Source organism: Pseudorasbora parva, chromosome 16 (genome assembly GCF_024679245.1).
Source record: "Pseudorasbora parva isolate DD20220531a chromosome 16, ASM2467924v1, whole genome shotgun sequence".
Taxonomy (NCBI): Eukaryota; Metazoa; Chordata; class Actinopteri; order Cypriniformes; family Gobionidae; genus Pseudorasbora; species Pseudorasbora parva.
The window spans coordinates 26,736,095-26,749,177 of NC_090187.1; positions in this window are offsets into that span (position 1 = coordinate 26,736,095).

A 13,083-nucleotide genomic window follows, 5' to 3' on the forward strand; every position below is an offset into this window, starting at 1 on the left:
TATGGGAAATGTAGTGCAAGTCAGTGTAGATGGGTGAATGGGTGCGTGTATGTTAGAATTCGGGAGATGGGGCCCTCTGCTGGCCAGCAGAGGGAATCACGGGGTTCGTCTCCGTGACAATAATGCACCAAAAATATATATAGCTCTGGAAAAAAATTTAAGAGACCACTTAACATTGAGAAATCAATAAGAAATCGTTGTTAAGTGGTCTCTTGATTTTTTTCAGAGCTGTAAAAGTACAATTTTCAAACAGATTAAAGTGCAAAAGAATTAGGCTATAAAGAACAACAGGTAGGCTTACAAATTAGGCTACAATAAGGTCTCATTACTTAATGCATTCACTAAGATTAAGCAACAGCTACATTTGGTACAGAAAGTATAATGTTTTTGGTAATGTTAGTTAAGAAATACTGATCATTGTTAGTTTTATCTTAGGTCCATTAAAAAGTTATTTTGATTTTGATTTTAATGTTATTAAACAGTAACTAAGAAATTAACATTACTTAGAGTGATTAATTCTTTATAAGTATTTTTCATTGTCAGTTTGGTAATAATGAATTAACATGTTAACTAATGAAGTCGTATGTCTCAAAGTTTTACTGAACAATAACAAATATAGAATATAGAACAGTTCTAATTATTATGGCATATTGTAGTCCAGATTAAAACATAAAAATGTTTAAGTTTGAAAATAAATAGCCTATTAAGTCTTTAATTATTAAGTATTGGTGCTGTGATGAATAACATTGAGATTACAAAATGGCTGTTTTAAAAACTACACGCGTTTTTTGTTTGTTTGCGGGTTTCCGGGGTAATCGCTCCATTCTGCAGTTCATTCTGCTGTCACTGAGCGGCACTTCAGCAGCACCCTTCACTCGTTCATGTGCTTCTCAATTACACCTGAACGCTTCCCTTTGACGCAGAATACAGCGGTGTTGAGCATTTATATGGTTGATGGGTAAAGTATTCTTGAGTGCATTATAAAAAAATTATAAATTGTTAATTTACGATATTTTAAAGTGCCCACGATAACAATATCGTGCATATTCATCATCGTGATAAATCGCATTATCGAAAATCGGCACGTGACGTGAGTGGAAAAAAGTAGCTTGCTTACTGTGGCGAGGTGAACGAGCGAGGGACATGGGAGGAGCGAGTGAGACCGGGGACGTGATTGCGAAGGAGCGTCACCTGCGAGCCACACCGGTCTCGAGTCCTCTCATGAAGGAGCTCGGAGGCATTTCAGGGACGAGTGACACCAGTCAAGGACGAGAGAGGACCAGGCCTGGACTTTACATTGAGTTTTGTTTATGTTTTGTTATGTGTGTGCGGGCAGTCGTCCGTGAGGGGCTGCCCGCGGTTTACTTTTTGTTTATTTTGTTTTGGTTCATTTTGTTTATTTAATAAAAGTTGTTGAATGTTCGCCGGTTCCCGCCTCCTTCCTTCCCATATCTGTGAACTGTATTACACACTTAGGAGGAGTTGTGCAATTTTTATTTTAATATCTCCTTTCATATTTTCTACCTGTAACTATAATTTTGAACCATAATATTAACCCAGTGTTTTGTATGTGAACGCTGTTTTACGTGATTTTTACCACAGAGCTAAAGCACAAAGCTTTGTAGCCTATACAAGGGAAATAAATTTGAAGATGTTACATCGCAGCCATAAGGATGAGCCCAATTTAAGATTTGATAGCTTTTTTATTCTGTTTTGCGATGTGGTCATCCAAAATTACGATTTCCGTGAATTTTAAAGGGGGGGTGAAATGCTGTTTCATGCATACTGATCTTTTTACACTGTTAAAGACTTGGAATCCCATACTAAACATAGACAAAGTTTCAAAAGTTAAGGTGGACGTTTGATGGGAGTATTTCTTTGTCAAAAATACTACTTCCGGTTAGTCATAAGTTTCGGCAAGTTTTTTGAGATCATGCGTCCCCTTTGACGTTAATGGGGGCGGAATTTCCTTGTATGGGCCTTACGGACAATTCTACCGGAAGCGCGTGAGAGAGAGAGAGAGAGAGAGAGAGGGAGAGAGCGAAAGTAACAGGCTACCCCCATTAAAGCGCTGGCTCGTAGGCTGCTGCACAGGTGATGTGCACATAATGTCACCAAAAAAGTGCGTTTTTGGTTGCCAGACCAAGACAGTCCTGCACAGATTCCCCAAAACCCCCGCGTTAAGGCAACAGTGGATGTAATTTGCTTTTCCGGATCAGCAACTGAGTTGCGCGAATGTTTATATCTGTTCGCTGCATTTCGGTGCCGACTGTTTCATAAACAAGGCCCAGCTTGACGCCGGCTTTTCCAATCGCCTAATGCTGAAGGATGGAGCAGTCCCAACGATAAAGGTCCTAACGTTAGAACCGCAGGCTGTGAGTAAGAGTGCTTCAAATGTCTATGCTCATCAAGTAGCCCAAACATGATCACGTATAGTTAATTGATCAATGGAGCATGCGATGTGTAGTGCGTGTACATTTGTTTAGCTGGCCACTATATGTGTAACTTTATGTTTGTGTATTGTAAAAGCACTCCAAACAACAATACACAAAGAGGGGGGAAATATGTTGAACTAAATAAGCACGCTTCTTCATTCAAATGCGCTACTATTCCGTGTCTATCTATGTAAACACTAACTTAACCTGCCGTGCAAAACCAGTCCGCTTACTGTCTACACAAACCACGCGTAAACACACAAACACACGTGCACAACTGCACTTCCCACATGTACACCTTCAAAGACAAAAATACGACGATATAATTCAAGTATAAATATGTAAATAACACAAGCCGCTAAGCATATTATATAGTTAGTGTATAACTTGTACCACATAGAGACATCCTGCTCTAGTCGTTTTTGCTGCTGCTCCTGTTCAACTGCAGCCTCTGGGTCTGATTCCGGATCATAGATGTATGGCTGTATCTGATTAAAAGCCATATTTTTATTTTGAATAAAGTTTTTTTCCCGCTGTTAGGGATGACACAGCTTTACGACGCACTCGACTCAACACACAAGCGCGCTGCTGCACACGTCATTATTTAGCTCCGCTCACACGACACGCCCCCACCCGCTCGGCTTTTTTCGGAAAGACTCGGAACAGCGCATCTTTCTTATATAATTATTAAAAACATAAAGACTTTTCGGAGATATGCAGGATGCAATGCTACTCTATAGGTACTCAAGATTGACATGACACTGACTGAAACTGAGTGTTTCACCCCCCCTTTAACAATAGGCCTAACGTTAGTTAATTTTATTCCACGGGACATCTCGTTTCTTTACCCAAATCTTCACGCGCGTCACACTCATTTTTCACAGGGAATTATAAACGTTTCTTCCTTTCGTTTGCTTAAGTCTATTATACCCATTCACATCTTTTACTGTGGTAAAGTGGAAAAACACTGTAGGACTAAATTGTATTTAACACAGTTTTTGCTTGTTGAGGCGTGTCAAGATTATTTGAATAGCGCATTTCATACGCAGCGATTTTACTTTCGTTTTCTCTGGCAGTGCATAATCAAACATAGCCTAAAGCCTAGTTCAGACTGCAAGATTTTCAAACTCGTCGGGTCACTGCTCTATTCACACTGCATGACTATCTGGGGTATCATTCAGTCACTGCTGTGTTCACACTGCACGATGGTTTGACGACAGAGGAGTTCACACTGCATGACTGAACAAGAGGAAGAATCGCCGACAACTCCCTCGCTCTCCGGTGCGCAAACTACGTTTCCCAAACACACGTGCGATGTGACAAGTAAACAACGCGAGATCACACGTGCGTCAGACCGGAGTTCTCGCGCGAGACTTGGAATTGTTATTAAAAATGATAAACTGCACAAAGTTTGCTTCAAATTGTATGTGCGCTGATTTGTGGAGAAAAAGAAAAAAGATTATGGCGGAAGAAATTGTTGGAGACAGAGGGAGCCAGGATTTTGTTCTGCAAAGACAGTTTGAGGTAAATAAATAATTATTTAATGTGCTGCTGCTGTGGCTGGATGTGCAAATGTTTGGCCTTTGTTTCTGTTTGATAGAATTGTAAATATATCTATTAAAATACTGAAATTCTGCTTTATAACTCCTCCCTGAACCTCCTGCTGCCCTGTATCTCACTCTCTCATTGGCTGTCGGTGTAATTTTCAGTCAGAACGCTGTTCACACAGCAGGAGTTTGAATCGCCGACAGGTCCAGATATTTAGCATGCCAAATATCTCACCGGCATCGGCGACTCGTCGGCGATTCTCTCTGATCGCGTCTTTGATCATTCATACTGCGTGCACGAGCACCGATTTGCCTGTGATCTCGGGCATTTGTCGGCGATTTCACAAAACCTGTCGGCGACTCAAAATCGGGGCAAAAATCGGGCAGTGTGAACTAGGCTTAAATGTCTTGACACTGTGAAAGATAAAATTCGCTCTTCAGACATTTTACAACAAGTGTCGCTTTGCAACATCAGGAGAAAACATGAAGACAAAGATATTCGAGACGGTGTCTATCCAGCTCGTGTCCCACATTCATCTCAAAGCGCCGAGCGGCATGACGCATCTTTGTGGGGAAATAAAACAAATATTTTTTAAACAAATATTGAATTTTCTTGTATTCTTAAGATTACCATTATTTACTTATAATCATTTAAATGTTTTACAGGCTATATGTGTTGTTTCACTGACGGAAAATAAACACGCATGCTTATGAAATGGATGTTTAAGCGTTTATTATTTTAAAATGTAGGCTATATATAGCTGTAATAGACGACAGTATTTAAAATAGCATATATGCATTATACTCTCGATTTAATTTACAGAGCAAACTATAGAAAAAGATTAATGTGTTGCACTCACAACAAGACGCGCAACAGGAGGCGCAGCGCCAAGCCTGTTGCGCGTCTTGTTGTGAGTGCGACACACACTTATCTTTTTTTTTAAATATCACTGGTTTAAAAGCGGTTTACTGCTGAACCGTGGGGATTTCTTGCTTTTCAACTGCTGTAAGAAAAAATCCATACCGTCCCAGCCCTAACAGCTACACTTATTCACTTTTGTGGTTTCCTTTATTTTTTCCTCACTAAATGTTTAGATTTTATACAATTATTGTGCACTCTTTGTACACATTTTGTAACTTTTGCTGCTGAATTATCCACTAATCTAATTTATTCACCATATAGTAGTATTTTTGTTATAGATTTAGATTTTTTTTGTTTGTTGTTGTTTTTCTTTATAATGAAGTTGTCTGTATTTAGTTGATAGTGTTTAACTCACTAAATATTTTTAAACAAAACTGCATTGGTATCGGAATCGACCGATACTCAGAATTTTAAATATTGGATCAGATCAGTTCTGAAAAAATAGTATCTGTGCATTTTTTTCACTTTTTTTTTACTTTTACCGTTGGCATGTAATGCAACAAAGATTGCTAAAGTCCACATATTTAACAAATAGAAAAAGTAATATAAAAAAGTTCATATTTAATAAAAATAAAATAATGACGCAACTTTTTAAAGTTATTTTACCCCCTGTAAGATGGCTTCAAATGTTTTGACCCCTGTCACCCCTATAATTTTTGCTAGTGATGAAATATTTTAGCTTTCATCACTAGCAAAAATTATAATATTTGAGCCAGTAAACATGTGACATGGATTGACCCAATAGTGCCATTGCTTGCTCCCTAAATAACTGTATTTTTATCTGAAATGTAACTCCTCCCTGTGATGGCAAAACTGAATTTTCAGGAGCCATTACTCCAGTATCACATGTCACTCTCATTAGACCCTTACTGAGGACTTACAGTGTGTAGTTCAGGTAAGAGCCATCCTGTTGAAGACCTCTTGGAATGTTCTGTCCTTTTGCCTCCATCTGTCCTCTCTGCGGGGGTTTTAAATGTCAGATGAAGAAAAGATCTAAAATCTGAACCAGTAGAGGGCAAAGGCCAATCTTGATACGCTTGATACGTCAAATCCTGTTGCAGTTTTAAACTGTCTGGAAAATAAACAAGATGTGTCACATACATGAGTGGAAAAGGTCTCATTTACATAAACGATTTTGCTCCTATAAACGAGTTTTAGCATCTGATTTCAATGTTTAGACTAGTTAAATTCACAAAAATCGCTTTTTGGACAAGTTTTATGCTTGAGGTATTTGTAATTAATGTACAAATACCTGTAATTACATAGGGTAAAAAAAACAGTGAAAAGCAATACAGCATGTCAGCTGCTGTTAAAATAATTTCCATTTGAAAAAAATCTTCAGTGATGGTGATATATATAAGACTTGCAAACAATCTCACCACAAAGCAAACAAATACCTTAAATATATACCTTTAAGCATATACTTAAATTAAATCAACCAAACCTGCTGAGAATATAAAGTATCTCCCGTGGGATCTGTGAAAACTACAAGTGGGAGGAAAATCAATACTGTCTAGTACTGCAATAAGATTTTATCGCAATGCCGAGTCAATACACAGACGCCAAGTATTGATTTTAATTAATTTTTTATTTATTTATTTTTGGCCAATTTATGATTTTTTTTTTGTATTTGTTAAATACAAAATGCAAAGTTGCTAAATAGATAAGTGAACTGTGTTATGCATTGCCAAATGACTGCAGTCAAATAAAACAAGATTCATTAATGGCAATGCATTGAAATATATATGATGCAGACTGTCGCAAAATAATACATTAAAATAATACAATATGTTCTCACAATCTAACTCGTCAGCCAGCTATGAGAGAAAAGCATTTAAAGGTCTATCATGTAGCCATTTGTAGCCAGATCTGAATTGATCTTGTCGCTAGACAAATAAATCATTCACACCTAGCCACATAATAGCAGGCTATACTTATACTCTCTCTCTCTCTCTCTCTCTCATATTACACACACACACACACACACACACACACACACACACACACACACACACACACATTTTTGGGGTATAAATAACAATTTTGAGACTAATACATCAACTGAAAAATGAATGAATGAATGAATGAATGAATGAATGAATGAATGAATGAATGAATGAATGAATGAATGAATGAATGAATGAATGAATGAATGAATGAATGCATCATAACCAAAAGAGGAGGTTCATACTTATTTCTTCTGGTTTTCAGACAGAAACTGTGAAGTGGAGCATGCTTATGTAGAATGAATCATGCTTTTACATTCTTCATGCTTGGTGGATTTTTTTGTTGGAAGTCCAATTCGGATTGTATGAAATGAATACTTGAAAGGTAGACTTTTTCTACCAAACAGATTTACTGTAAAGACTGTGGGCTTCTATGAACAGATAAACTTAAAAAAATCACTTTAACCACGATAGAGCGATAGGAGAGAAAGAACTCTGAGCTAGAGTGATTTGTTTTCTGCGCCCTATTGATTTAATAAAGCATGCAGCGCTCTAGTGAGAATTCAATAATAATATCACGCAATAAAGTTGAATTGTGTCTCAGAGCGCTTTTATTTTGAGTGGCTGCTGAAGGACATGCTTTCCAAAACTCCATCTGTGCAAAGTGGAGCCCAGAATATGAGCTCATTTTAACAGCAATAATGAATGACCTTCTCCTCAAAATTCAGGGAAAAAACTACAGGACTTTATTTCAAATCAGACTAATCTACTTGTAATGTTACACAATTGTATAATTGATCATTTTAAAAACTAAGAAAATATAATATTGTATAAAATGCATCATCATAAATACATAAATAAGAACTATTGTTATTGTTACTATTATTGATATTACTATTATACGAATGGAGTTTTCAATGTATATCCTTTAACAGACACAAATAATAATTTATTATTATTGTCACTAATAAATAATAATAATGAGGATGATTATGTTTTTGGATATAGATGGGCAAAGTTCAGACACAAACACAACAAATCAAGTATACTGTGCATGCATGCTTTGTTGTTGCATACAGTTTTTCTATTTGAATCTAAGAAGATGAATAAACAAAATATGAAAGACCCTTTTTCCTTTATAATATCTCTTATGTGGAATTATATTATTTTAGAGAGAAAAACTGGAATCAATGTAAAAAATAACAATAAGGCAGGCAGAATCTACAAATCATCACAACAGTGCCCTCTGCTGGAGTTGGATAGGCCTACATCAAATACAAAAAAGTGGATACACACTGTACAATCAGTGGCAAGGTTAATATCTACCTATATTCAGTCATCACAGCTAAGCAGGCTAATTATAGGCAATATTCGCATATACTGACACTAATAAGGAAGCAGTAAAAAGGTTCCTGGAAAAGAGCTTATGTAACATAAAGCAGGCTACTGAAACTTCCAGAACTCAATCCGTTTTTTCCCAATCCACATTTTCTTGTAGTTAAAAAGATCAACTACGCTTAGCGCGTGATGGGAGCACCGGCTTGCTGGCTTCTACATTAAAAGATTAGGCTACTACCATATTCACATATGACAGTATTTACAATATAGTCCAAATCTACTTTAAAAAGACACATTTCAAAGTTCCAAAACAGCAGAAAGAATACAAATGTTTTTACCAGCAGTAACGTTTGACCTACAGCTACAGCAGATCCAGTTGTACCAGTTGCACGTGCAAGCGTCGACTGTAGCTTAGCGTTATACCGTCTTCATCGCTGAGAGATGATAAAAAGCTTTAAAGATTTTGTTTCATTTAACTGTAAGTAACTATTCACTTATTCCAACCCTAGTGTTGATTCCTGTGCTTTGTTATCTGCAATTATCGCGCTACTTTATGATGAGCTAAATTGCTCCAAACAATTCAATGCATGAGTGAGCTAACCGAATCATTTGATTCAAAACCACGAATAGATTCAAACCATTCAAACAGATTCGCTGAAATAAAATAAAAAAACTCTCACTACTCATCCTCAAGCCATTCTATGTATATACCATTCTTCGTTCAGGCGAATACAATCGGAGTTATATTAAAAATGTCCTGGCTAATCCAAGCATTATAATGGCAGTGAATGTCAGCCCAAAGAAGATAAAAAAAAAAGTGCATCCATCCATTATAAAAGTAAGGAAGAACGTAGAATTTTTCAGAAAAATGTTATTTTAAAAGAAATTTTTAGACAGCGATATATTCTACAAATGGAGAACGATTACTGTATAATTTCACTTTGAACATAAGCTGCACATTGTTACTTGACCCCATCACTTGTGACGAAAGTAGGCTTATAACACACACAGGTGGATCAAAAGTAACACAACAATACAAGCTAGATTTTTTGTGTTACTCTTATTTTTATTAAACATATCCGACTATGACCTTGTTAATATGTAACTGACATATTTTGTCCTTTATATTTGCAATTTTTTTTATCAAAATCTGTAGCATGACAGAAGCATGCCTTATTAACTCTTAAAAATAGAATATGTCTATGGAAACATCATTTGTTGACTAAATATTCTGGTTAAAAATACATTGTGATTCAGACCTGATCACCTGATGGGATGACTAATCCAGGTTAGTGTGGTCACTGATGTCCAGGTGAAAGTGACTTTGAAAGTGACAAATGGCAGTATTGTCGCTACAAATTGTCACGCAATAAGTGTAACCGCATTTCCCATTGGGAAGGGAATATTTTCACTGATATAATCATTCCGTATTCATTTGTGAATGACTACATTAAAAGGATAGTTCACCCAAAAAGGAAAATGATTTACTGATGATTTTAAATGATTGCATGATTTACTTTCCTTCAAGCCATAGCCATATATGACATTCTTCTTTTTAGACGAATACAATCAGTTATATATATATATTTTTTTTTTTAAAGGTCCGATTAATCCAAGTATTATAATGGCAATGAATGGCAGCCAATTGTAAGTAATATTCTATGGTTTCCAGACATACTCTATTTTTAAGAGTTAATAAAGCATGCTTCTGTCAAAAGTAATAAAGATATTGTGAATAGGTTTAAAAATTGAATCGGATTCAAGCTTTCCAGCAGATTCATTCATTCAAATTAATTCAGCCAATCTGCAACCCCAACCCGTTTTGTGTGTGTGTGTGTGTGTGTGTGTGTGTGTGTGTGTGTGTGTGTGTGTGTGTGTGTAACCTAGCAGTCTCTCAGCAGCATTGGGAAGCTGCAGTCACTGCCTATAAGAGGCTTTCTTACCGCAATCCCCTGCAACATGTCACAAGCACTTTGTCACTTACAGATGAGACCTTCGTCAGAACCGTAGCAACACAACACTCTTTCCTTGTTGATGTCAATGAAGGTATTCTGATTTGGCAATACTTATTAGAGCCAACTGTGTAGTGAAATATCATTAAAAAACAACTTGTGAGGAAATGTTTTATCTACTTAAAAATGTTGTATCAACAAGTGTTAGGTTTAATAATTAATTAGTATTATCTTGGTTTCCATTAAAATATCTTTGAGGTAAGAAAAATTGCTTATTTTTTATTGTTCACTCAAAAATGACAAATCTTTCATCATTTACTCACTCTCCTGTCATTCCAAAACTGTTTGACTTTCCATCCCCTGTCGGACAGAAAGAATCAACAATTTTTTGTCCACCGGCCACTGTGGCTGGTGAATTTCAAAATCTACCAGCCACTCAATGTTTTTACCCATCCACTTTCTTGTTTTTAACCGACAATGTGTAACTGTGTGAAAAAAAAAAATACTACAAGCTCTACAATACTTAAGCAGTTTATTTAATCTCAAGTCTCAATGAAATACTGACATTTTCTCTTTCTCTCTTATACACACACAAAACATGAACTGATATACATTTCATTAAATGAGTAGGGCTCTGTGCGCACTTTTTTTTTTTTTTTTTTTTTTACCTGGATGTGGCATTTGGATGATTCGTGGTCTTTTATGGCTTCCAGTTTTAGGTTTTTAGTCCCAACAATGAAACAATTATTTTTGGCATCTTCTGAAGCGTGTTGACAACATACAGAGCAGAACATTGTCAGTAGGGATGCACCGAAATAAAAATTATTGGCCCGAAACCGAAACACCAAAAGAAATTATGCCACTTATTAGTACCATTGCATTTATGGCTAATGCCATGACTGTGTAACTTTACTAAAAATCAAGGCATTGCAATTGCATAAATTAATATTAAAGTTTCAAATAATAAATCAATTACAAATTTTGCAAATATTTATTTAGCATACATTGCAACAATCCACAGTATAAAATAAAATTCAAACTAAAATGTTTAACTTGACCTCACTTATGTGTACATTAAATAATAACAGGTCTACTGGACCTGTTATTGCAGAAAGGAACAGAAATTAAATAAAGTAATCAAATGTAAAATAACTGCATATTTAACTGTTTAAATTAGAGATGAATCCTTATTCAACTTACAAAAGCTTTTCAATCAAGAGCAGTGAGTGATGTCCTTTTGTTTGACATTAAACAGAGCAGTAAAGGCTACTGCCCCTTTAAGACCTAGTGCAGGGACATGCTCGTCTTTCTCGACTGTATACGGTTCACTTGAGGCATATACAGACTATGTCTGCATGGATTCTCATCAAGATGGACATGTTGACATACTTTTTGTGTGAGTTTGTCCGTTTAAGCTCAAGATTTGAAAGAGAACTCAATATTTGTGCGCTGTCAGAGGAGTGCACGCTTTCGGATAATACACAGTGACGGATCTACTCTAAGCACGCGCAAGTCATATTTGCGTCTTTTGGCACTACATCCGGGGAATGACGGCGAAAACTACTGGTCATATTCGAACATACGGCCGCACTCGCATGCATTGAACAAAGTTTACAAAGAGGTGAAACATTTTTATTTATTTTTTTATTTACCCACCACAGTGGCCGGTAGGTGAAGCGAGTTTACCCGCCACAACTCAAAAACACCCGCATTTGGCTGGTGGCAGGTGCTAATTTCCATCCCTGCTTGTTAGCGTGCCCACCTCCCATGCCGGAGATGCCCGTTCAAGTCCCGATTGAAGCAGGGCAAGTAGGACAGAAAGGGGTTACATTGGTGCCATGACCCAAACGGGAGTGAGGTTTTGGGGGTTGACTGTAACGGAGGCCAGCTAGTGAGAAGTGTGCAGGTAAACCTCACTCCCCTGATCTCAAGAGGCATAGCGGCTGGTCTTTAACTTCCTTTTTTGCTCTCGCCTGCCTCTCATGCCGGAGACGCAGGTTTGAGTCCCACTTGTAGTGGGGCGTGTAGGACTGGTCACCCTAACCCATCACACTCTTTAAGCCTTCCAGATGACATTCAAGGCTCAGAGACAATATCCCTGGTTAACTCTAGACTAAAGATCTGCACTCTTTAGGCAAGCATTCACCTAATACACTTCATAACATTGCAATCTAGTTATATCAGATCAAATGCACATGGTTATTATTGCTTGAAATGTTATGAACAGCAGCTAGGTTAATTAATTTAATTTGCTTTTCTGTTTTATTTCAGGATGCCCATCCCAAGGTAACTAAAGACTTTGCCAGCTGTCATCTTTTACAAAGATTTCAGATGACCCAACACCTGTGAATAGATGACTTCAATATACAAATAAATGTGTTTGAATTAGCATATAAGCATTTTATTAGAGAAATACATTATATAGAAAATGTCCCATTTTCATATAAAAACCTTTTGAATGCACATCTATGATGTGCAAGAATAAAATATAATAAATAATTTGGTGTGTTTTTGGAAGAGAAAGCGGAGGTTATCCATTTACTCTGAGCAAACAAAAGGTATGTCACATAACCTGCTTTCTAGGATACCCCCTTGAAGGCTAATAAGAGGTCCATCCTGATTAGTGCAGTCGATTCCAGGCAAGCCCTGATGTCACTCCCTTTGGCAGAACGTTGTGTTTTATTGGTTTGGCTATTTAATTAGAAAAAAATGTATGTGTGTTCCATAACCATTGTTAATTATTTGAGAAAATTGTAATTAAGAAACTGAAAATGTTTTATATTTTGACCCCATGCCTTTTTGTTTTTAAGCAAGATGGTACCAATTTGAGTAAAATGCCCGTAAAGTTAACCAGTTGACTAAATCTGATTCTTTCCCGCTTCCTAGAATAGATGATTGCATTGATCGCATGAATCAAGTAAAGTTTGTACATGAAATGTTCTT